The sequence below is a fragment of the Calliopsis andreniformis genome, chromosome 8, assembly GCF_051401765.1.
Source record: "Calliopsis andreniformis isolate RMS-2024a chromosome 8, iyCalAndr_principal, whole genome shotgun sequence".
Lineage (NCBI taxonomy): Eukaryota > Metazoa > Arthropoda > Insecta > Hymenoptera > Andrenidae > Calliopsis > Calliopsis andreniformis.
The window spans coordinates 2,631,901-2,659,537 of record NC_135069.1 but is presented as its reverse complement, the minus strand read 5'-3'; the positions used below and the strand labels follow the sequence as shown (position 1 = coordinate 2,659,537).

The 27,637-nt window shown below is 44.1% G+C and overlaps 1 protein-coding gene across 3 annotated transcripts in view; it reads right to left on the bottom strand.

Moving 5' to 3' along the window:
* Positions 1-27,637, bottom strand: part of LOC143182170 (serine/threonine-protein phosphatase 2B catalytic subunit 2) — a 113,782-nt gene that overhangs the window by 78,193 nt on the left and 7,952 nt on the right. The window lies entirely within an intron of this gene.

Here is a 27,637-nt window from a genome sequence, read left to right as displayed (position 1 = left end):
TGTCGACCCCAGCTGCGACAAGCATCAAAATTCGTCGAACATAAAACTGCAATCGCGACTGTCGAAAGTAAATTATGATGGGATGGGGCTCCAGTAAAATTTGTAATCCTTCTAAATTTCACTGTGACACGATCAACGCGTAATTGTTACGCTCGCCAATGTCAATCTTCGTTAATATGCTCCCAGGGTATCCATTTAAAAATGTCATTTATAAGTTTTAATTACTACACACGATCACAGTAAACGATGCAATCATATTAAGGTAAAGAGTTATAAAAATTCCAACAGACTGAAATTCATAAAAACCACAATTCTTATTAATTACTAAATATAAAAATGATCTCCTTTGAGAAACTCTAGGAGAGACCACTTTAAAATTATAATGTGCTTCTAATAATAAATGACATTTTCATAGACTGTTCAGGGAACTAATTCAATGCTACTTTGCATAACTCATTAGAAATGTACAGAGGCACCGTAATGCAGTCTAATAATTCTCTCTATCGTCACTGGCAGACTCAGAAACGCGACCCAAAGGGGTTCTGGGGCCGATATGAAAGATGCAGGAGCTCCACCACAGTTCTCCTCACGGATGTAGGACCGCAGCTTTACGTGCCTGTACGAAACAAGATTTAGGAAACGTTCGCGCGCCGAGATTCCGTAAAGGGAACTCTGGAGCGACGAGGGGAATTGGCGTGGAGCCAATCGACGAATCTTTGTTACTGTTGCAAGGTACGTAAGATCGTGCCAGTAAATCGACTCGAGTGGATTGTCGCTGACTTGACGGACAGCCCGACAGGTGGCAGATAGACAACGAAAAGTGTCAAGAATTTCTGTGCCTCGCTCGGCTCGCTGTTTGCGTTTCTTCCAGGATGACTCAACCTCTGACACTTACACCGATATTAATGAAGCGTTCCATATTCAGCGCGAAATATTCCAACTCGAGGAACAGTTCAAGATGACCTACATGGCCTCCACAAAAAAGGGGGAAAAAAGAAGAAATTGCCTCTGACGCTGATTACATTCATCGTTCACAAGTCCGCGGTAATGAAGAGCTCAAACACTGTCATACAGGGTCGAACAACTCGTTTGCGTCACTGAGAGAGTAAATTTCAATCGACCAGATGAAAAATCTGCCTCCTGAAGCCTCTGCTTTCCTACTAACATTTTTCAGAGTTCTTCGTCGTCGATAATCTCAGATATTCTCGGGTTAAATAAGGAAGGAGAGGAGCGATTTCTACATTTATCGAGAGGCTGGGACGAAAGAATGCAGGCAGGATACGTAAATAAAAGACGACGGGGGATATGTAGGTCAGGGGATGAAAAGTAACGAGTGAGTCGTGACTGGATGGACGTGAATGAATGAGCGAATGGTCGGTCTCGGTGGAAAGGCTCGCGAGGGAAAAACGAACGCCAGGCGGAAAGAGGTAAGAAACGCTGGACAAAAGCGAAGAGACAACGGGGGGTGGCGGCGTGGGAGTGGGCGATGGGAAGAAAACCGGAGGAGAGCTGGCGCGGTAAAGGGGAAGAGAAAACACTGTGGACCGAGGAAGTCGAAGGAGAGCGGAGAGATAGAAAATGGGTCAGAGGGAAAAATAAAAAGGTGTGTGCTAAGAGCGGAGCAACGTTATTCTTCGCGAAACGCGGTGATAATCACTGGCGAAAAACCTGAGTTATCGCTTGGAAAAATCCTATTAGCAAACAAGCCTTCTTCCTCGCGAACTACCTCATGTTTCTCGTTCCTAACTTCGTGGATCCTCTGAATTTCCAAAACCAAACACGAAAACGAAAGAGGGTTGCTGAAGTTACCCTGTAAGTTGGATACTTGCTTTCAAAAAGTGGAAGATCAACCATAAGACGAGGGCAAAGTTGTTTTCCATGAGGCTAACAGGACACTCGACTTCTTTACTCTGTAGAACCCTCTCTTCTCCAGGAGTATCGATCCTCAGCGAAATTTCAAACTTAAATCAAAATCGACTGACTCCCGGAGAACCTCGAGTTTTCGATGGATGGCAATTGAAAACTGGCTACCGAAGTTGCCTCGGGAAATTAAAATCGACTTGAATCGACTCGCCCCACCGCAAATCCCTCTGCAGGGTCGAAGATCAACGATCCCAAAAAGCCTGCGAACGAACGACAAGCCCCGAAAGCTAATTGAACAAATCCAACGGTGCTCGGAAGTGGTCAAAGACAACGAGAGGCCAGCTCTCGGTCGGGGGATGAAGGGGGTTGCTCGGGAAACGGACGGGGGGACAGGTAAGTAGGAGAGAAAGAGAGATATGGGTCAGAGGATGGACCGGACGGAATATTGATCCGACCACCTCACGATAGTTGCCTGTGTTGTGCTACGCTCTGCCATGTTTCCTCTCTCTTTCTCTCTCCCTCGCGCCGCCCCAGTCCCTCGAACCACCTGGAAAGGCGGATACACAGCGCTGAAGACCCTTGCTAGTTTACCTTAGCCGACGTTCCCTGCGAACTCTTGCAGTTTTAGAGACACCTGCGCTGAACGAGACCCCAGCTAAGAAAAAATAGATGGAACTTTCTTCGAGGGAGGCTCTGGGGGTGGTTAATCTGAGGATTGTTTCTGAGAGCTGAGGTGGGTCCTGAGGAAGATCGAGTGTGATTTGGGCAAATATTGGATCGCTTTTGGAGGCGTCTGAGGGGCGATCTACTTCGTCGTTTGATTAATGTAGGTCCTGGGTGTTGAGAGGATGTTAAAGTAGTTTTCTTGTACTGCAGCTAGTGCTGAATATCTGAGGATTTAAATGAATTATACAGTATTGGGGAAGAATGAGGGTCCTCCTTCTAGCAATGAAAGACACTTCTCTCTTTCTCCCTATAAAAAAAGCAGAATATAAGATGCATTTTAATATCTTCAGATTTGAATTTCATATAAAAAGGAGTCCATCATTTTTCCCTACAAACTGGAGCGATTTTACTCAGCCACTTTCGAGCACAGAATAATTTCAAAATTCAGCACGACTCGTTATCACTGCGAAGATACGCCCAGGCCGCGTTAGGCACGAGTGCACGCCTCTGTGTACCTATGTTGACACGTAATTATCTCTGGGTGGCAAGTACACCTGCCTGTCTTTCCGCCACTGGCATCGCAGGCTTGTTTGAATTTCTGCTGTTCGACAGAGTGAAATGATCAGACTGACGAAGATGAGGCACGTCGATCTGATAACGCGAAATCACCGAGCAATCTTCCCAAACTGTGATCCTCAGACCCCCAGAGCATGAACTGTAAAACAACCTTTACCCTTGCACTCTTAACATTTCAAATGCATGAATGTAACAGCGTCTAATGTTCAATAGTTATCTAAAAAGATGCACTAATTACACGCCGACGTATTTACACGCCTGGAATAACTAACAAGAAAACAGATCATTTCAATTGCAAACACGAACTCATAAATCAAGTCTTCTGCGTCTTTCCTCGTTGCATGTATACGAAGTTACGTCAATTGTCTATTTACGTTTCTCGTATCGGTATTCAATGAACGCTTGATACTCTAATATTTATTTGTTATTATCAGCGTGACTCACGGAAGATAATTCTACTCTCATCGCCTTTTGAACTCGCCGCCTTCAGGCTCCCCAAGAGAGATTCTCGAATAAATCGGCTAATAAATGTTTGTCCAGCTCTGTAAAAAAGATTCACCACTGAGGCTGACTAGGGTCTGGAAATCTTTCGTCGCTGGGCTCCCAAAGAACGTGGATTTCAGCTTCAACCCTGAAGCTTCCCCGTGACCGAGAACCTTCTCCACCGATCGATTATCGGAGACCTTTATCGAGCCCGTTCGCTGATAACGCTGCTGGTTCGACGAACCTTGATTGGACGCGTCGGAAGCTCGACGAACTTGGCCGGTCCGCCCGAGGAATCGTTCCTTTGAACTTTCGAGCTCCGAGGCGGGCAACGGTCCAACTTTCGCCGTATAAAGCGTGCCGATACTCGTGACTCGCGACACGTTGTCCTACCGCTATCGACCTCGCGACTCTTGCACCCGGAAGCGCTCGAAATTTCGTTTCCTTTAGGATGCATTTCGGGGAGAACTCGCCCAGCGAGAGGTCCAATATCTCCGAGCTGTTCTATTGTTGGCTGAATGGCAGGGGCAAAGGAAATACCATATATTAGCGATTTCGAGATACAGGTATGGTGAGGAACTGTACGAAGATGAGGTAGAATTGTGATTAATGAGATCTCGATTAATCGAAGATTACTTTTGTTTGGAATTAATATTACTGGGTGGAGTAATGAGATTAGAATATTATCTGTGGATGGTGTGGCTGGGAAATAATGGTGCAGAGGTGTGGGAATATTTAGAGATAGGAGATTCGAGCTTATGCTTCAGAGACAAAGGTATTATCAGAGAATCTGATCGAGGGGTAAGCGAACATGTCTTGTGATAAGGGGATTCGAGGGATAGGAGAAGCCTGGAACTATCGAAGGATCGACCTAGAAATTCCGAGGGATCGCCCTACAGTGGCATAGTAATGGAGAAGTAGTATGGTAGTACTATAGTGTAACAGGAACGAGGTAATTCAGAACTGAAGGGGACTTGGCCGATGGTGGTGCATTACATCGCGACACGATTATAGTCACGTGGAGAAGATGAATGCAGTGGGGGTGTCGCGGGTGCAAGGGCGTAGTTGCGAAACACTGAAATCAATACGGTGCATTCTCTCCCCATTCATGACTTGTACGCGTTGTAACACACGGAACTCATTCACAGTGACCGAATGCGTAGGCGCGCGCCCTGGGGAGGATCATCTTCTATCTAGATCGAAGGAGCACTAAAATCGACGAGATTCTAATTAGCCTTCTCCTTGCACCACCAAGCAGTTCCTTGTAACTCCCTTTTCTTTCTTTACCACGAAAATATGAGTGCAATCTTGTCGTCAAATGTTCCAAGGCACTTAAATCTCTGAGACAGTATCACGACGTACGCATGCTCGCGGTGACATCTTAACAGACTCGTCGCCCAACTCTGGAAACAAAAGCAACCGCGACCTAAATTGATAAGGAAGGTACAGGGAACACTTAGTGGCGGGCAACTACTCGGACGTTGCCAGCGAAACACGCGGGAGTAGTAAGCAGCTGGTGAAAATAGAATAATTATTTATTCAAGAAAATCTGGGCTTCCTAGCTTGTGTCCAAACGATTCTCTGACTTGGGACGGATCGAGAAACTCCACGAGACTGGTAGAAACACGGATCATACCTCACGAATAACAGAAATTCAGAATAATCAAATAGAAGTCCTAGTGTAATATTATTATAACTAAATTTGCGAAACATATTACCGAGACACTGATTTCCATGTCAGGACAGAGAGGAAGGTTGTTCTACTTAATCCTGTCTGTCTGGGAACTGTAGCGATTCTACTTGCGGCGCGTCTAACTAGAGACGGTATCTATTCTATTTGGGAAATGTACGACCACTGTCGGAGGTCATTCTACATGCCTGGTGCGTGAACAAGGGGAGCTCAATCTACTTAGGGGAGCAGGGTGAACAGGGTCAAATGGGTATTCTACTGTACTTAAATGAAGCAGGGTTATTCTAGTCTGTCTGAAAAGAGACCTTATTCTACTTATCGAATATTTGACAAAAAATGAAGAGCCATCGGTGTATCAAACAGAGTATCTTTTTTCTCTGTGTTCATTCAAGAATGGAGTCATTTAACATGGAAGGAATTTAAGTCGAACTGCGTGAATCACGATGCTGAATGGAAGACACCCGAAGGGGATCGCTGTTAATTCCTCTCGTTTACGCGTGTCACGGATCGACCTAGCGAGAGTAATTAGGTAAGTCGGGATTAGTCGCCTGCGTAATTCAGCGTGGATAATTGCTGTGTCACGGTTCGACGTCAACCGATGACGCTCGTTTCCTGACGCGTAGTCGTTCGCGAGACAGCCAGCCAGGGTCGGGAAGAAATGAACTCCTAATCCACGACGACCCGAAACCAATCGAGTTACGCGAGCAAAGCAAATAATCGCCCGTCCACGGCCATTTATTCCATTCTATCAACAATCACGCACAGGTTGATTTATTAGCTTCCGTGTCTCTGATTTACTTATGTACTCTTGTGCCAATGATCCGAGTGGAAACAATTTTTTTTAGGAATTCAAGTGATCTCTTTTATTCATATTCGATTTGTATAATATTTTACCATTGAAAAAGAATCGGGGTGGCGAGACGCTTTGGGTATGTGGTAGGACACTTTTCTGAGGAAATAGATTCAGAAGAACTTAGAAGAATTAGCAGAAATTTGAGTCCTCTTTTTTTTGTTAAATACTGACATACTTTTTTGTATAAATAGTCATATCTACAGTTTCTTCACGCAACATAATAGATGAGATCCACCCGCAAGTATCGAGGTTGCAACAATCAAGGCCTCAATAAGCCTAGAATCTGGATCAGTAGGTCAGTATTCAGTCTATCAAACAATCTCATAGAAAAATTCTCAGGCCCTTAAAGGTTGCCCATGATGAACGAAAATCTGATAAGAAGAAACTATGCCTGACGGGACACTTAGTGGGGCAAGTAACCTTGAACTACCAACAGCCCTCGTTCCAGCTATACCAGTGTCAGTGTAACCCGCACCTCCCTCGCTGAATTATCGCCTACCCAGTTTTATTACTATTAAAATAGAGTCATTCGAGGCGAGAAAGTGGTTCATGAGACTGCTATCGATCACAAGGATCAAAGGCAACACGTATGAGCATATCGTTTCAGTTAAAATCCCGCGTTCCCATCAACTGCTGGCCGAAATCGTGTGTCGTAAAGCTAATGGAATTTCCCTGGAGAATGCTGCGCGACTATCGATCCACCGTAACAGACATTACCCTCGACTATACAATGGCACACTAAAGAGACGAATAGGAAATGTTAGTGGTGGCGTGGTCTACGACAGTTCTGTGCCTCCTTCAAGAAGGAAAAACGGGGCCTCCGCTAACGAGAAGCTTCCTCAGGCCACTGAGCACTGAGATTCAGTAAAAAAAAAAATCACGTAATTATTATTTGGAGTGGATCTCCCTGGTGCACGAATGGGATGATATAATAAAATGACGAAGTGCATCGAAGGGCTGGTCGTATAAAATTAGGGCTTCGTGTCAGGGAAGGAAACGTTCTCGAAGAGTTTGGCAGAGAATTGAACTTTTTTGTTGGCCTAGAGCTTGGACCAGTTGGTGCATCTGCAAGTAGGGAATATTTGCAGCGATCAGTAGCGAACTTTGCTAAATTTGAACCACGGGAATGGTGATTGATTAGCTTTCGAACTCCCCTATCATTGCTCCCAAGACTCTAACCGCTACGCCACAACTCTAGAACTGGATAGTTTTTCGATAGTTAGAAGGGATTACGATCGTTTCGGATACCAGCGTTCCTTCTAACCACCTGTCGAGGATAACCTAATTGCATAATCCTAGAAAATTAATTTTAGGTTTAATCCTTGCGAATTTGGGCGCCTTTGAACTTCCGCTGATTGAATGGTTCGAGGATGGCTGGTGTCTGACCAGTAACTGGGTCTATTCTACTGCAGAGTCTGGCCTACTCCTAATAAGGCTTCTGGAACATTGAAATCATGGGTCTCTATATAAAATTGGACTTTCAGTGGTCGAAGTGTTCGAAGATAATCGATGTCTGACCAGTGACTGAGCCTATTCTACTTAAAAATTTGATTCACTTGTAGGGAAACTTCTAAAGCGTTCAGATCGTGGATTTTCTAACGAATAAAAAATGAATAGAAAATCTGAAGGTACTAATAGCAAAAGGTAATCAAAATTCACTGCTCCTCATGCAAATTTAATTTTCCAAGTGAAGAAACACATTTCGCCCATTCTATTCACGAGGGAATCCCTGTAAAACACTGTTGTAGACCCTGTTAAAGTTTTACCACCCTCCACCCTTCTTTTCCATCCTTCTCTCTTCCATGTACATCACCCAGTTCGAGCCTGAAAGCTTCTAAAGTTCAGGAGTCAAAGCCGACCACGACGCGTACAGCTTCAAAGAGCTTTTCTGCGCTAATCGTCGTCGTCGCGTCGCGAAACATTGCTTCAAGCTTTTAACGTGTTCCCTGCGATATCCCCCACTATCGTTTGCTTCGCTGCGATTACTCGTGACCCTGCCAAGCGTTTTACTTCGAAGAGAACGACTATGGAAGAAGAAGAGAATCTTATAGTATTGGTAGAATCAATCGACTGTTCGAGCACGCTTTCCCCAATCTCAGACCTTTTGTAAAGAAGAAAGACATGGAGGATGGATCTGAGGGGTGTGTGTAAACGAAAGCAATGAAACCAGCAATCGTCAAATAAGGCTACACGGTTATTCATCGAAGAAAGCGTTTACCTTTCACGGATTTACCAAATCCATCCCCAAACGGATACGAAAGTAAAACCCAATATTCAACCACAATATTCGAATCACGTATTCGGTTTTTCCATCGAGTCGTGACACGAAGCGATGCAGAATCTATTTAAAACCGAAAAAGAGCTCGCGGGGGTGGGAGCAGATTGCCAAAATAACGATTCCCGATGTGGCTCCCGGAAAAATATCTATTTCATTCGATTTCTGTACAAACATCTCTGTCTATCCCCGTCCATCACGTGCAGGCGCGCGGAAACGTCAAAACGAGAGATGCACGCGCTCGGAAAGTTCGTTTCAGCGGGGTGGCAGAAAAAGTGGCTGTTTGTGTCGGTGCAATAGGATATTCCCTCGCCGATATTTAATTTCAACAAATAGAACGCACGAGAGACACCCGTAATAGCTACGGTTTGCCTCTGCAACATCTCTGCCTGGAATACTCGGCGAGCCTTTACGTAGAAAAATCCATCGGGCGAATATTGTGATTAAAGGAGCTTCGCCTGAATATTCTCTAATATCACAACAAGAAAATTCGATAAACGAGCAGAAATATTTCAGACGAATCTGAATACTCGTAGGACTGACAGATAAATGAAATTGTCAGATCTGGTTATCTGAAAGATCTGTTTTCACTGTCAAATTTCTATTAACGTGGAATAGTTTTAGTTAATAGATTCCTCGAGGACACAGATATAGAATTCAATTCTGAAATAGACGAAGCTACGGATGATTAAAGGACGAATAGATATACTCTGATAGGAGACACGCTAGGAGATACTAGCTGAAGAGGTTGCGATGGCCAACAGCTATGAAACTTGATAGCCACAGTAGCCAGCAGTTGCAGTGGCACTCGAGAACCATGGAATCCGATTGCACCGACCACCTACTCGCCATAACCCATAATTATCAAACTAGAGTATATTGATGACTAGTATACCTAGTACACAACCTGTCGTTATAAACTCCCTATCTAATTATACCCCCTGCACCTTGAGTCTATTTGAAGTAAACAATTTTTCCTGTATACTGTCACGTATATCTTCTCCCACACGTTGCCTCTGGTCCATCCAGTGATTTTCCATCTTCACTAGTTTAATTGCGGTCTCGACACGCGCTAGGCGGTTTGAAAAGCCGTCAGTTTTCAACAGGAATCGCATCTGCGAAGCTCATGAACGTCAACACGTACCTTGGCCCATAATCCTGCGAATTTACTGTCGACAAGGTGCATCCACATTTACAGCCTCAAAATTTTCGCCAGAGGAAACGCTACATAAACTCATCTCGCCAACGAACAAGCAGCAGGAAAAGGTGGAGGCATAATTTATTCCAACATGTAAATGCCTCCAGGTCAAGTCACTTGCGAATTGCGCGACTGCTTCTTGGAAACTGCGCTAAATTGCTGGTCATTGTGTAGAATGGAAGACAAAATGTAGATTATAATGTAACTTGATGGACGTCGATGCTTCGTGTGACTGACATTTATGCCACGTGTAATCTTCTTTGCTTCGGTGTTACTTCGCGAGAAGAAGAAGACCTTGGGGGACTTTCGTCTTGACTGACAGATAGTCAAACAGGATATTTTAGTACTCTTTCTGAGTTTAGAGGGGCCTTTAATTAATGTAGGAATTTGTGGGGCTTTTAGTACTATTATGAGTTATATCCTGTATCATGGTGTATTAATTAGAGAAATAAAGGCAAAATGTTTAATGAAATTTGTTGAGTCATATCTGTCTGGAACCTAACACATCACTTCCCTCTTTTGAATAATTAGTGTTAAATTAAAGTCCATGTACTGCTTTCCTATAGTAATTGGAATTTTCGTATAATTCAAGATTAGAGGAACACTCAAACGTAAAAATTGATATCTGAGGGCGGACACTAGATATATGGAATAACCCAGCAACAGCGTCGAATTGTTCGTCGTAATTACTTTGGTCCCCCAGTGAACATGGATTACGCGAGAAGCATCAGCTGCAACATGCCGCAGTAATCGTACACTGACTACACACTGCCGCGTACACACATTTACCCATGACCAGTGAAAATGCATCACTGAAATGCTTTCCAGCCCCAACCTTTGATTTCCCCTTTCTCCAACCTTTGTATCTTCCCCCATTCGACCCTTTGTTTGCAACCCTGTTTCTAACTCTTTCTCTTTTTCTTCTTGAAGCACGAGTCCCCTTTGTCCACTGTCAGTGTTTGCCTACTGCTTTTTTAATGTCCTTGCTCAATTTGCTTCTAAGAAAATGGTCCAAGGACTGGTCTCCCTACTCCCTAATTCATCACAAAAAGTAGCATCTCTAATTGCAATCTCTTCCCCTTTTCGAATAGTAATTGCATGATTTTAAATCCAGAGCTCCTGCAGTAGCACGATTTTAATATAAACTTTTAATGAACGCCATGGTTTTAGCTGACAAGTAATTTCAAACTTCTGATCAGCAGCACAGGAGATTAAGAGACGCCTTCGTTTCAACAATAACGATTGACTCTTTCCCAAAGAAATGAACATTTTTCCATGGACCTAATGTATACAAAATCAAGGATCCATGAAAGTCCCTTTCTACAAGCCTGAAAGAACATTCTGAAAGGAACTATAAACTACCATTCAACCCTCTCAGTAACCTCTCCAGAATTTCCCCTAATTCTCAGTCAATAACTCGCAAAAGGAACTCGACTTCTCCTGATTGAATAGTTCGAAGGTGGATCGTGTCTGACCAGTGACGGGCCTATTCTACTTAAGAATATTGAAATAATGGGTCTCCTGATAAATTTGGACTTTCACTGACTAAATTATTCGAAGATAATCGATGCTCCACGCTCATGCAGCAATCTCCGACGAATCGAAGGCAGCGACTCGACGACTAAACTTATCGAACTCGGACCAAGTCCTCGCGGAAAATTCTCGCGTCTGCTTCCACCGTCGACGCAGGAGCCTCTCGCGTCGAGCCTTTATCCGGTTCAAATTTCCCTCGTGTTCCGGCGTAAAGCCGCGTGCAACGGTGATCGCGTTACACGCCCGATTGGCCCTATCCCATTACACGCTGATTTGGAGGCGCAAAGAGCTTTTGCTACTATTTGCCCGCGATTATGGAATACAAAGCCGCGGCTCAGACCCGATCCCGATTAAAATGCAACCAGCGAGATTCACTGGATGACTTCTGCGCCCGAAGTGAGGGCTGCGCAGGCGAACGAGGGGGAACGACAGACCGACGCGATAGGAATGATTAAAATCCACCCGTCGATCGGTTCACCGAGAATTCTTTCGCAGTTTTTCCAGGGAGAAATGAGAATTCCTCTAATCTGGAGTCGAATTATGGATCCTCGGCTTAGAGTTAGGATTTCTAGGTGTTCTGGTGTGATTGTGACCTGGCTGAGCAATTTTTTAAGGTAAACAGGGCTTTTTTAAGCGTTGATGTTACTTAAGGAGATTTTGTAGACTTTGGGGAGACTTTGTGGAGATATATATAGTGGGGGTTTTTAGTATTTCGGATTATTGTCTGTCGTTGATAAACTGGATCATGGGGGAGCAGCGAGGAGTGTTGAGGAAACGTAAGAGTCTTCTCAGAACATGTGGAATTAGTTTTCTAAAGAGGGCGGGCGAGTGGAAGCGTTCCAAAAGAGATCAGGAAATGACTGATCGATCTCTTGGTAACGACGGGGATCTCAACCTGAATCTCACGCTCTATTTACGCACTGAAGATTCACGCATACGATGCCTCGCGGAAGCTTCTGCGCGTTCTCGTTTTGATCGATCGGCCGCTTCCAAGCGATTTAGCGCGGATCTGCGGGGACATTAATTATTTCGTGGTTGGGAACGAGGGAATTCATTGTTTTGCCAGGCCACGTGATCCGGTCGAGTTTAAATTTCAATTCTCTTCGGATAAATGTTATTTTTAAGCTCCTCTACTCTGTTTGAAAAAAAACTATTTAAAATTCTCTTTTATATAAATCTACTGTTTTCTCTATTTTAGAAATTATAGACTCAAAAGTGAGTCTCTCATATTTACAGATGTGTGTGTTAACTGCTCCATTGAACCAGCAGAAATAGATCAGTTTTTGGAGCATAATGCATATTGTTTCCTTGACCCAAGATTCCCAATTGCCTTCTCTCATCACTGCTCAAGGCCAGCAGCCAGCCAGTGACCCTTCCCCAAGCCTGTCTCATAAACCTCACCAGATAGACTCCTCGATGCCTCAATAAACATCCACTATAGTCCCCAGCATCCAAACGCCTGTACACACCCATCCATCCTACACAGTCAACGACCAATAACTCAAATCAAGTTTGTCCACCGATTCAACCCGTTTTTCTTGGCAAACCTACTGAGATTCGCCAGTGCTAATAACCTCATTCATGACAAGGCTCGTTGTTGTGGGTCGCTAGACAAACCATGAACAAGATCTACCTCTAAAAACCTAGACTATGCTACTTCAGATCAACCCCTCCTTGAATAGGTATAACAAAGTTAGAAATACTTGAGGGGTACAAATTCAAATATTCAAATATTCAAAATTTTAAATATTCAAAATTTTAAATATTCAAATATTCAAATATTCAAATATTCAAATATTCAAAATTTTAAATATTCAAGTTTTTAAATATTTAAATATTCAAATTTTTTAACCACTACTGTAGTATTTTCTCTCTTACCCAAAATCGATTTTCGAACCCCACGCAACCCCGACACCAGGGTATCGAGATCTCAAAGGGTATTGAAAGATCGCTCAACGAGAGAGGAAAATTGGCGGAGCAGTCCCGTCCAAAGCAAGTTCCTTCGGGGAACAAAGATAGATCGGAGTGTCGAGGACGTCACGAGATCGACACGCAACGGAGCAGTGCCCTTTCACGCGCGAGGTGAAGAGGTGTCGATAGGGGAGGTGCGTCCACGGGGGCGGGGGAGCTACACGTTCCCGAACAAGCTCTCCTCCGCTTCTAAATTTAGCGTGGTCGGTTATGAATGGACCAGGACGCTGATACACGCCGCGACGATGATCTGCGTGCATCTATTTAAGCTAAAAGCCCGCCGATACGAGAGGCGCGCGAGTAATCGCGGCATAAGCAATCAACGGCGCGGCTAATCGGAAGTGGAACACGCCTCTGGTTCATTTAGACCGTCTGAGGGGAGAAATTTATTTTACACTCATTCTCGGCTGCCACTTTCACGCTGCGACTGATGGATCAATTTCAGGGCTATACTACTTCTCATTTTCTACTGCTATTTTATTATATTTTAAATCTACTCGCTGGGGAGATTCAGTGAGGTCTGTAAAAGTATTAAAGGTAGAAAAGTTAGTCACTATTTGTAGAATCTTTTCTTAATATCTAGTGATCTACAGGACTAGCAATCTGATGGAAAATTCTACTGATGCAAAAGCAAGAAGAAACTAGTCAAAGATTTCTGTAATTCATGCCAACCTTGGACGCCAGATATCAGGAGAAGTCAATTAGGGTATGAAGTTGCCTACAAGGTTTATTACATTCGCGAAGAGGAATTGCTTGTTTGAAAGCACTTGTTACTGTCCTTGGATGTTGCAGGACCAACCAGTAGACTGAAACATTCTTTAACACCTACACAACCTTGAGTCTCAGAAAAAATTTCCATTAAAGTGTAAAGTGCCTTTGCTACAGAGGAATCTTTAGTAAGAAAAAAGGAACGAGTCTGTTTGAACTTTTTTTTATCACTTTTTTAATAAATGAAATTTCGCGTGACAACGCATGCCTGCGTTGACATTCATCGTTCCAGTTCACAGTGGTTCCAGTTACGCCCTAATTACTGTGAATAACGAGCCACGGGAATTAAGCATATTTTCTATTAACGAGGCTAAGTAGAGAGAATCCAGTCACGTACCGAGGCGTGTTGGCTCCTTACCAAAAGTAAAAGCAAATCTTTCATAACGATTTGCTGATCGATGATACACAATATGGCACCGATTTCGTGAAAATTTCCCCCTCAGATCTCACGATATTCTATTTAGAAACTCGATTATCCGCGCCAATGAATCACTCGTTCAGGAAGTGCTGTGATAATAATTCACGTGGATATCACTTCCACGTTATTGTTAGGATATTGATAATACGCTCGCTCGAGCGATACTAGATTCACGGAACTAGTAATTCTCATTTTCATTATGCAAATACGTGTTGCGATTCAAAGTGAACTCTTTTGCACCGGCGAACTGGCAGAGAATTAAGAGGATATATCCATTCGAAATCATAGCTAAGAGAGGAATTATTGGGATTTGATTCTAAGACAGTTATATACATGAAAGATATTCTAGAATTTTTGTCAATATCTGAATTAAAAAATAGATGCAGCTAACCTTTTTAAAAGCAGAAAACAGAAACTATTTCACAGAAAATTCTCACCATGTTTGTTGCCAGCGTAACAAAGCCACTCGTGGAAAACACTTACCTGAAACAGAAAGAAATTTGCACGGGTTAGAATATGAATTGTTAACGAGACACGTGACAAACGTTGTGTGTCACTTGCGTACATACAGTCTTATCAATTCAGGTGTTACGTCGTGGCTTTTCGACCGATAAGCAGTAGCTATGAACTGCTGGTAGCCAGCATTTCGATGCAAAGTAATTCTACTCGAAATATTCAAAGCGAAATAATTTACGTTATCTCGGAGGAGTTACGTTAAATATTTTTTTTACGCAACAGCTAGGTGAACAGTTAAAAATAAGCGAAAAAAAATTGTTTTTAATAATTATTCAATTTTACGGTATATTATTTTACTGAGATATTACATGATGTTTGCTGTAATGTGAAAATTACACGAAAATTATCACAAGTTCATATTTGCATTGGTAATTAGAGAATTAGCGTGAAATATTTTCTTCTTTTTTGTAATAATACCTATGTAATGTATCTACGTAGAATAAAAAAAGAACATAGATATACTGGGATCAGATTACTAGTAGCTCCAAAGTCTAAAGTACTCTTATTCAAGCAAACGAGTTGGAGGACGTCCACAGAAAGAATTGTGAACAATTTTCCCCATGGGCAGAGCAACTCGTCACGGCGAACAGCTTTATAACCCCGAATTTATTGCACAATTTTGGCGGGCTACTTTGCTCGTAGCATGCTGATTTGTTTCCTCATCTCACGCAATCGTAATCAGCTCAGTATCTGTTGCGAACGGCGAGCCGTCGACAATCGATCTTCCTGGAATCCCGTACCAACGGAACGCGACCTGATAACAGTGGCAAATCGTCCAATTTATATCGTTTAATAATGCACCACTGTAACGAATGTGAGAACACTGGGGAATCTAGGGAAACCTCGAATTTCAATTCCAGACGCTTCTAAAAAAGAAAATAATTAACAAGAACTAACAAGGTTTTAAAAAATCCTCTGCAATTTAACTTCGAGAGACCCTGGGCACCTCCTTCAAGTATTTTTAACGAGACTTGAACAGAATCAAGTTCTAAGTGACAAAAATGTATTGCAGTTGAAGATTAACTATTGCATGAGGAGCTACAAGAGACTCAAACTTCTTCAAACTGATTCAAACTTATTCAATCTTCATCAAGCCTCTTCAAACTCCCTCCAGATCACTAGTATAAGTTTCAAATAACCGAGTCATTGTCAGCTGCGCATAAAATCAAGTTAAAATTACCGCCTGACTGACAGGGAGACTTTCCACTTTTTCCACCGTCTGGGAAACAGGTTTCTGAAGCGATCCACCTCTAAAATTGTGATCAAGACGAATCCTCATTCGCTCTCAGGGACACGCGTCAAAGCATACCTCGTTCGTCGCGACAAAGGCATCGCGACCGCGGTTGCACGCTCGATCGTGCACATCCGGTGCATCCGGTGCAAGCGGAACGAAATAACGCGAAAAGGGGGAAAGGGAGAGAGAGGAGGGGTGGGTGGTGAAGGCGGGAGGGTTGGTCGATGTTAAAAGTGAAATAACCCCGTTTGTGGACGGGCCGTTTGAAAGGGGAGAGCGCGCGTGCCACGGGAATAAATGCGAGACGAAGAAAGCAGAAAATATAAAAATAAGGAGCTGCAGGGTGGCGTGAAAAGGGAAAAATAAAGCGTGTCGAGGACGTGGGGCCCAGGTGAAAATTACTATCTCCTTTTCTTTCACGCTCCTCGCGCGGAAGCGTCCGATAAAAAGCGCTCGTCCACGAGGAACGGGTGAAATGAAGTTTAAAATGACCCTTTCCCTCGGCTGGATCGGTTATTTATTCGACGCTCGAATGACGGAGCCTTCGATATCGCGGGAACTATGAAATTTATCGGCATTGTGTGGATGTGGAATACACGGGCGACCGCAAAGGGCTACATGCAGTCTATAAATTTGTTATGCTTTGGAGAACACATGAATTTAGCGATACTGTGGATACTGGTAAGGGTAACTTTCATTGTCAAGGGGTGCGTACCTTCGGACATTTGCTCATATAGAATTGTAGGTTTTAATTAGCTCGAAAGTAGAACTTTCTATTTCTCATTCTTAGTTTATTTTATTTCAGGATATTCAAGTTTATTACTGTGTTTCAAACTGTTCTAACTTCAACGGAAGCGTATCGTGATCCACTGTATCTCTTCGGACGTGGAAATTTTCTGACGAACGAACGTGCCAGACTAATGAAATTTAAACGAAAATTTTCGCCCCTAATAAACGCTTGATAACGAATAAACTCGGTGCAGCTGGAAGCCACTGGGACGCGGCAATAAAAAGAAATTACAGTCACACCCGCCAGCGCGCGGGCTATTTTCGATCGAATTTAAGAACGATGAAGTGTTCATTAACGAGAGGTAACTTTGTTGCTAATTAACAACGCTCGACGCGCGTCGATGGGTTATCCTCTCTTCGAGGAACATTTCAGGCTCACTGCGGGTGAGTTTGGACATCAGCATTCTGACATTTCCTTTCGACAGTTTGAGGGTAACTAGGGCAATAGAAGGGGATGAAAATGTAGTAAGAATTTTGAGAATACTCTTTTTTGTTAGATCAAATTTTCCATACCCTAAGAAACCTAAATTCAAATACAATTCAGAATTCCTCACTAAAGACCCAAAGCATACCAGATTGTATAGGACCAAGATCACAGTCTTCAATTCGAGACCAAACCGAGCCCATCATATCCTTTACAATCCCTGCACCTGCTTTGTCAATCGTTCGCCATCCCTGAAGAAAAACAGGGGATGGTTGCAATTCACGGGCAACGCTCGAATCGATCCCTTGAAAGTGCATGCAGCGCGTGTAAGCCGCACTCCCAGCCGGTGACCGTGCGACACGAACTTAAGGGTAGCGTGGAAAACCGAAGGGTGGAAAAACGAATGGTCGAGGGAAAAGCGGGAAAGGCTGGGGGTTAGAGAAAGACGGACAGGGGGAGGGTTTCAGTACGCTGGCGCGAATCTATCGATCGCTGCTGGAAGACACCGTTGCAGGATGAAGAACCGCTGTATCCGCGGCTTACGAGGGGACTGCACGGGGCTCTCGGGTCACCGATTTTACTCAAATTTTGCATATAGTCTGTGCGTGCCACATGCAACAACGTATTGCATCGCAGAGTGGATAATACTGCAGCATTTAGGGGATAATCGAGTGAGAAAGCGATGCTGAATCTAATGAAAATGATGACTCCCATGCGTCGTTTCAGAGTCTATTAATGAGAGAATCTATGGGAATCTGATTTCTAAAAATATGAAGCGAGAATTGACCTAAATCCGAGGCTTCAAACTTTTTAGTAGAGGGAAAGCCTATTTTTGAGAAGCAGGACCGAGGTAGGTACTCGAGGGACTTCAAGAATAGTGTTCTCGAAGGTCAAGGCCACGAATCTTTTGTGCTAAATAAAACGGTACCTTCTTTTCTTTTCGAAAAATCGGATGGGCAGATTAAAAAGGATTCATCCGCGAACGTGTTTGCAAATCCGCGGAGACCCAGTTACCGCGATACTGATCGTCCAGTTTGAAGCTCGGTTTTTCCCACCTTCGTGCGTTTTCGATGGTAAACTGTGGAAAACTGGGAGCCTAAATTCGCAATCGGGACTCGGGGCGTTCCCTCGCGACAAATCGTTTCGGGATCGATGGGCAAGCGGTGGGCTCGTCGTCGACCGATTAAAATCGATCGTATCGATTCGTCCCGATATCGAGAGTGGCTCTCGTGACCGGCTAAATAGGTCGAGAGCTTGGCACACGGAATCGCAGATTGCTGTTGCCAAATTCTGCGAATGCTTTGCACCGTGGATCCACGAGCCGCGGCTTGCGTGTGGTGCATCTGCACACGCGTGCACCGAGTGATCGATCGAGCCGATTATCGATTCGTCGGGCTGGGGATCTCGTTGGGGGCTATTCTCTGCGACGGTCGTCTGTTGACATTTTTGTCGACGGTCAAACGCGCTCTCTGTGGACATCTAAAGGGTATTTTACGAATAGTCGTATCCCTGCGATACAATGCGTGGGGGTGGAATCGGATGCAATACACGACGGGTGGTTTTCAGTTGAAGTGGTCGAAGCGTCAACAGGTCTGAAGTGGTTTGACTACTGAATAAGTAGGGGAATCGATTTGATGTCAGAAACTTAGGGAGGGATTGAAACCTTTTAACCCCTTCGCTGGGTAACAAAATAAGAGGCAACGTTTGGGGACGAGGGAACGAAAATAGATGGAATGTGACAAGTATAGAATATTCAAACACAATTCATATACGTATAGAACTGTACGAATGTTACCATTTGTGTTGGTATTTATAGCGAAATATAGAGTGTATTAAAATAGAACTTTATGTAAGTGTTACTCAGATTAATAGGTAAAGAGTATAGTGATCTCAAATTCCACTGATCTGCTCTAGAAATTTGCCAAACGAGTATCAAATAAAAAAGATATATCTTGAATAAGTAGAGGAGCTTCGAAGCTGCGAAAACAGAGAATAAATAGAAAGAAGTGGTCGTTTATATAACGAGAAGAAAAATTGGGAACCGGAAATCGCCCATTGCTCCCGGAAGTTGGTCTCGATGGAGAAGAGCCTCAAGACGACTGGGGTTGGATCTCGTTTTCTGAGGCATTAATTCGCCTGGACACGGGGCGAAACGTCGGAAATGGCGAAACACGGTCGTGCTGGTGGGTCGTCGATTCAATTTTCATGATGTTTCTGCTCGCGGAAGCGAACTTTCCAGACAAAACGCGCCGACTGGAACAAGACATAAACGAAACTCTTGCAGCATGGAAACTGCAGTAGTTTCGAGCGTGAAAAGTGCAGCAAACTGGACTTGTTAATTACTTGTTGCTCAGAAAATTTCAGACACCTATTATCCATCAAAATTTAAGGAATTCAATATACTTCTATTAGAAATAAAAATCAATTACGTCTATCTACAAAATCAAATAAAAATATTAAAGCGAAGACCCATTAAACGCGTGTCTGACCACTGACGATCTCATTCTACTGATCGCCCATAACGAACCAGCTCTATTATAATAAATAGGAAAGTAGATTATGTCTGACTACAAACGTCTCTATTCTACTTACCCCTAATGAAACACTTCTCTTCAATTCTCCCAATATCTTTAATTTTTAATTAGCTATCGACTATGATTCAATAAATCAGACTAACAGAAAAAGACTCGCAATTCGCGCCATCGATCACGAGAACAGTCATAACGGAGATGTTCCTGGCAACAGTTTACGCGGCCGAAGAAAAATGTCCCAGCAATAAAAGCGCTAATTCAGACGTGCCACAGCATCTGGAACACGTCCCGCAACTTCGTCGCGTATTCTGCAGCTTGCGCGCCGCACGTGCTCGCTCTATCCGCTCGCGTAATAGCGTTTAAGTCCCCGTTATATTGCTAATTTCGCAATACCTCTGACGCGGTCGAGCCAGTCGGTTGTAATTTTGCGAAACGCCTCGCTTCCACCTGTGAAACGAATTCCTGTTCAACGTCCACGAACACTCGCACACTGACATCACTCGACTCTTCGGGAGGAATTGAAGGAACTCAATTTCCAAATTTCTGAGACTCATGAAATTTTCTCAAGACACCAAGCACAAATCACTGTATCTCGACTTACTAAAATAAGTATGTTACTAAATTCAAGTTAACAGTATGTAAATATCTGTATTTAGAAGATGGGATTTTGCAGAACACTGACACTGATGTTTCACCTTCAATGGTTTTGTCACTACTGACTTCTGACTCGATTTTACCTACCGTAAATATTTTTTTTTTTGAAGGGTAGGGGGGACTGCCCCGCAATAAAGAGAGTCTGATAAGAAAACTTTGGGTCCCTCGCAGGTCATAGAATCATAAACTTTTTGTAGACCATTAAATCTTATTGAATATTAATCCTTAGATAAATATTAAACAAAGAACCTCCATATACTGAAATCTCCAAAAATTCTAATCCAACTCAACTCCAACTCACCCCAAGCATTCTACCAACATCAAACTCCCAAAGCACCCCCTGTTACCACCGCCAAGTGAAGATTCTCAGGGCGAGGAGTGTGTCCAAGAGTTAGAAAACATTCAACGTGTCGTCGCAGGGTTCGCTGCCCTCGATGTAAAGGCGACGAGGTTCCCCTCTACAGGCAAGACTACCAGCGTGAAGCTCCCGCAATTTCGGGAACTCTCGGCGGCATAAAGCACGCGAGCGTCCAACCTGAAAAGGGGTGAAGAGGGTGGCAGCGTACACGGGGCTGGCGACACGTAACCGTAGACGTGGATGCTTCGGGTGGAACGAAGAAAAATAGCATCCAGAGGAGGCCTTGCCGTCGAGGGAGAGACCCTCGAGGGATTTCTAACCACCTGGCTACACTTCCGCTGGCAGGGATGCGAGAAAAGGTCGATCGTTTGGCGCGAAAGTCGTCTGAGCTGATGCTCTTCCAGGGAAAAGGGTGTTTCAAGGTGCTGGGGTGGCCCTAGAAGCTGAACATCTCTGGGAACTCGTTTCTGGGTAAAGATAGGGAAACCTGATGGAAGGTAAAGTTAACTCCTTGTTTTACGATGATCAGGACCCTAGTGGAAAGAGTTATTTTTCGAATATTGGAGTAGAAGGTGAAGCAGAAGAGAGTTGAATGGCGCTGGAATAAATGATAATTGTTCCACTAATTTCCCTGTTCGTAACAATAATTATTTGTTTAATTATTCATGTAGCGAACGTTGACAAGGAAAAAATATATGAATAAACCAGACTCAATGTTTTTTCTGAATTTTTAGAAGACCTAACACAATATATTATTGGAAAATGAAGATAATATAACGATCCCAGAAAGCAAATAGCGATATTTTATGGAAATTATGAGAACGATGCCCATATGTACTCTGAAACTAGGATTTTTTCTCCTTTTCAACAGACTGGCCTCCCATTTCAGCGTTAAAAGCACGTACACTCCCTATATTTCTCATCTGCACGGCATAACTTCTCGTTAGAGCGGAATTTGATTTACCAACTTGCGTTTCTCTTCATTTCACGAGGAGAAGCGCGAACGCGGGGGTGGCTACCTCTGATTAAGCCAATTAACGGAATCGTCCTTCGCGATTATCACAAGAGGGATCCACTTAACGGGGAAATTTATCTGTTTACGTTGTAATTGCTTAAATGTACACGAAGATAACGTCATCAATCTCATTGGTACGTAAAGAATTAGAGTGACCTTTCTGACAGCTATCGAATAGATCCAAATGAAATAGTTCCTCCAATCGATTGAGCACTTTCCATAAACTGGCTTAATTTTCCTAACACCCCGTATAAAGCGCAGTACCGACGATATCGTGACCGCTGGAAGGACGACCTTTCTCTAATCGTTACGAGCAACGCGTTATATTTATCTCGGCCATCACGAGGCCGCGGCGCAAAAGTGCATCGATGCACCGCGGCCGTGCGTAATGAATGCAATCCACAATGGACTCTCCGCGTATATCGATCGGCTGTTGTCGTTTACCACAAACGATCAGGCCCGACATTTTCCACGTCTCCACCCCTCACGATCTTTTTCCCGCTCAGTTAGGCTCGTCGAGGGAAATTTGATCAGAAAGGGCGCCGCTATAAATTTCTCATTCGACTCCTGCTCGAGAAATCCCGAGACGCAAGATTCGTCCAGCTAACGAATGCTCCAAAAGTGCCCCTTAAAAATGACACAGATGAGGATAATAACAGAGCAGTGTCCCTGTTTATCCATGAAATTCTAGGATTTTCCACTCTGGAACGAGTACCTGGAGTCTTGGTGCATCGCTGCTGTGCTCATGAGCGGACGTCGGAAAATAATGAAAAGTGGAACAAAGTTCGCTAGGTGAGCCGTCTTTGAGAGGGAACTCTGTCATAAAGGATCCACCTTGAGAAGGATCTTAAAGCGAGCCAAATAAGGTCTCAGGATTTAGTGACTTATTTTGGGAGCAGCTTCACTGAGATCAGGAAGTTTATTTGGATACTGAATATCCCTTGAAACAAGATTATGCAATTTTTCATAAGGAGCTCTCTCTATCTAGTTACGAGATGCTCAATATCCTTGATCTAATATTTGAGAGATCGCTCACAATGTTTGGTGATTCCATTAGTAGAATGACCCATGGCTTCAGGCGCAGTAGAATGACCCATTTCTTGTCAGACAAAGTAGAATCCTTTTCTGACCCTTGTCAAGCATCTGATAAGTACATAGACTGACCTTTTTTCACGGGTAGAGTAAGTCGAAAAGTCTCTGTCAGCAGGTAGCCTCTGGCGTTAAGTAGAATGAGTAGTGTCCCTAGTCAGACATCGTGTAAGTAAAATCCCCTGTGTTCATAAATAAACTCCCACGAGTAGAATAATCTTTTTGTATCAGTAGAATGATCAGCTACACGTCCTTTGAGTAGAATGAGCAGTGTCCCTAGTCAGACATCTAATAACTAGAATTCCTGCTCCCTTCAGATAAACTACTTCCAGTAGAATAATCATTTATCTATCGTCCCGAATCTTTCAGAGCCATCGAATCTAACTTCCTAGACACTGTCACTCATAGCTTCGATAAGATCAAGCTACCCTACAAGAGTCGACTCGAAGTCGTCAGCGAGTCTTAAATACTAGCGACGAAACACTGCGATATAAGAATGCCCCCTTGACTCTATCGCCGACAGATAGACTCAAGTAGCAAGTAAACGAATACGATAGCAATAACGATAACGATAACAGCAGTAGATGATCGTAGGGGATGGATCCTGGCTCGTCCTCGTCGGAAATCCACTCGACTCGTACGCGACGAAGAGTAATGAGGGTTCGGGGGTAAGGGGTCGGTTCGAACGGCAGAGAAATCTGAATAAGGATAAGGATGATGTGTTCTCGGAACGTTCTCGGTGTGATATCGAGCAGGAAATGGAGGAAGCTCGCGCGACGTATTACACACGACACTGTCGGAGCCTGTTTCTGCATAAATGTCCATAGAAGGGAGCGGCTGGTGCATAAATAAAGAGGCAGGCACGGTAGCTCGCGGGAAATACAAGAATTAGGCAAATCGCCGCGTTGCCATCCACGCGAATCCGACTTTAAAGCGGTGAACTTTCCGATAATGTTGCTGCTCGGATTTTTTCGTTGAATATTAAACGACATCGACGCTCGGCGAAAATTGTTAATAATTCATGAGCCGATGAGGCATACCGGGGCCACTCTCTATCTCTGTTGACCTCGTGTAAAAACGCGAAATTATATGATTATTTAAAAGCATTCAGAATAATTCCGTCGGTGAAGAGCGGGCATTAAAATTCTTCGTCACTTCGACTTCGAAAATTTAAATATCAACATCAAGCCTGACCTCCGGCTGACTATTTGCAGCGTCAATTAGTATCGTTGCTTCACACTCGAAAATTCTTATCTTCGTTCGAGGATGTCTGCGAGAATCGCTCTCGAGGTGGAATATTAAACGGACGAGCACGGAGTTGAAGAAGTTTCTTTATGCCTCCGTGACCCTTGTACCAGAGGAAATGAATTTTCTTTGGGATTTGAGTCTACTTCGGTGGGAAGTCTGTTCATTACGAAGTAGATAAATTAAAAATTTCTATGTAATCTATGTAAAATTGAGCTTCGAGATCTGAAATTCGAGGTCTCACTAATCACTAGATACAAGTAATATTTATCCCTAGCAATTTCTACTTCCCTTCGATCAAGAATATGAACCACCATAATTCACACCCAGAAAGAACCCCGAAAAGAATAGCCAGGAATCGTGTTACCCTCCAACCCTCTCCCGAGAGGCGTTCAGGCGGCCAGCATCAACCCCAATGGTTTTCCTGGATCGCGGAATTAAGGGTTGAACGTCGAGCAGAGGAGGAGAGGCGAGGGACAACGAGCGGGTCAGTGTTCGTAATCCCTGTAGGGTTTCGGATGGATCTCTTTTGACCCCGGTTCTTTTTCGAGGCCGATGTAAATACAGGCTGACCACAGCGGCCAAGGGTTGAAGCGAGGGGTTGAAAGAAACCGTTGGACACAGCAGCACGTTATGAATAAGGTATTCTATGCGTGACTACGGGGTTGGCCGTGTGTATTGATCTGGCCACGGTGCCCCGCCTCCCTCTTTCATTCTCTCTCTCTCTCTCTCTCTCTCTCTCTCCCCCCTCTGCCCCTCTCTCTTTTCACCCCTCGTTCGCTCCTTCCCGCCCCCTTCCTCCTTCGACTCCTCTCCCTCTCTTCGTTGAAGAAATACGACTGGTCTAAGCAGCCAGACACTGGCTGGACTCCTCGCCTCTCTTTCTCTTCCTCCCTTGGCGAAGTGGAAGCAAGAGGAGAAATCTCTTCAAGGGACACGCGCTGCTAAAGCTCGAGGACGATCGTTCACCTGTTGATGCGTGAGCACGAAGGGCCGGTGTCCTAGCACGACCTCAACTCCTGCGTGACCAGAGGAACCCACTGAATTGGGAACTGGGATGGGGTGTTCCGATGATTCAGGCACTTTGTGCTAGCGATGTGTTTCTCCAGGAAATTCGATGGCAGATTGCACTGCAGTATTTTTCCACTGCAAGTCTGTCACGGTGTGGAATGTATTTTAGGACTTCATTTCTGGCATCAAGGTGGGTCGACTTCTGAGACTTTTGAGAACAAGTGATCCACTGATGTCTAGTTAACAGAAGCTGCAGGATCATCTTAGGATTAGAGAGAAATACAGAGAAGCAAAATAAAGGGGAGATTTCATTTATTATTTACGCGACAAAGCTGAGCGATGTTCAGTTGCAGTACTTCAGCTACTTTTCCTAGAACAATACCTGAAGACGAGAACCTACACACTTTTCAGGAACGCTGCTAATTACAGTCCCCTGCATAAATTTGGTACTTAGGGTAACTAATATTCACTAAATTCCTGTTAGCCTCGAGAATCTCCTAAGTACCCAGGATCCTTATGAGAACAAGTTGATCCAGTACTTAAAAATCCTTCCATTTAAACATACATATCAAAGTGAAAGTAGTATCTCCAAGCTACGAAAATAGATTCTGCAAGACCTCTTCATTAAACACACGAATGTTTAAAAAGCAAAGGAGGCATCGCTAAGAACTTCGTCGTCCATCCATTACCTTTCGTGCACCTGCTTAAACCAGTTCCTCCCGTATAATCCATCGAATGTTCAGCAACTCGCATGCAGCCAGCACACGGCGAAGATCAAAGCTGCTCTCGAAAGTCTACTCAAAACTTTTTATTGGACCCTTAATGCGCGACTTCGCTTCGAAGAGGTCGCGGAACATAGGATCCCGAGAGGCTCTGATCAAGATCGAATTATCGTCAGAGATTCCACTGCAGCTCAGGTAATTTGGCCTGAAATTTGCAACGGTAACAATGTTTGGAGTATGATCCTTAGACTGGCACAGGAACGTCATTAGGAAGCGACGTAGTAAACTCCTGGAGCAGTATGAAGTCAGAAATCCTTGTCGGTGCACAGTAGCTGGGACAAAAAGAAGAGGAAGATGTTTGTTCGAGCATTCCTCTTCGTTTCTTTTTACTAAATTTCTAGTTGCGCATGTGCTCCTCATTTTCCAGGAGAATTTGCGTATCGCCGTGATCCCACCAAAGGATTCCCTCCATTCTCCTCAGCCAAGGGTTCTGCTTACCCAATTCGAGGCAACGATTCCAATTTGGACCAGGTACCGCACAACAACGACTTGCTCGAGCGGAGATCGGCGACGTCGAGGGCCAGATTAAATTCGAGAAAACGAGAAAGCGGTCGCCTCGATCAGATATACGTGTTCCGTGTGGGTTCGAGAAACGGGCCACGTAATGAATTCGTGCGCCCTTCGTCGATGACCTGGTTCCATTGCGAGCGACGCTATGCTAAATGAAGGTACGACCTTCCGCGGCGAGGGTCGCGCGAGGTCGTGGAAGATTAGTCGCCGCTCCTTCGCAAGCCTGAATTCGCCACGCTGGAAATCCATCAAGAGTCGTCCAGCGAGTGGCCCCTGATCCGTGAATTAACATTTGCGCCCAGCTAGGGCCATTCAAGATCTCGCGTCGAGGGGAGCTGCCTTTTTTCCGCCTCGAAACGTATCAATAAAGCGTACGTCTTTTTTTCTCCCCATTAAATGGAAAGGGGGAGGAAAGCGCCATTGTGTGGGAGGAAAAGTGGCGTGCAAGTTATTGGGAGCGAGCACAGAGAAATAACGAAACGATTCTTCCATTCCATGCCGAGTACGACGAGGCAAAAACCCTGCGGACGATTATAGATAAGATATCGACGAGTTTTGATTTATTGATAATATCGGTTCTCGTCGAGGAGAAGCACGGGGCTTACGAGGCAGGCGTGATTTCTTCGCTGTTTCAGGGATTTCAGATTCCTCTGCATCCGCAACCAGACCCTTCAGAATTTTAATTAAAACTTGAGGAACTTCAAATCTCTTTCGTTGCATCGTAAAGCTTTGGTAATGGCAGATTTTGGATAAACTCAGACTGCAAGGAGAGATCGTGCTTTGAATCATAAGCTCGAACGCTGAATATCGATTCCAAAATTTTAATGGTATTCAGGTATCCTTGTCCATCAGTTTTTGCCAGGTGCGCATTATCGACAGCCAGCCTCATTATCAGCGTTTTCCTTCTAATGAGTGCTAGTATTTAGCCAAGGGCTGGTTTAATTGTTTCAGCGAATTTTAGCTCGTTAAATCGTTAATCGATAGACGAGGCGATTCCTCGTACCGCCCGATCAAAGGGTGGGAAGAACATTTTTCTTCAGGCACGCGACGTTAAATAATTGTCTTCTCGTGAAACGGAAGACACCGATGCAATGCGATTAAATCGGAAAGTCGATTCTCTCTAGGCGCTGCTAACGGGATCTGACAAGGCGAACGTGCCACTTGCGCATCTATAGGGGTCGTATC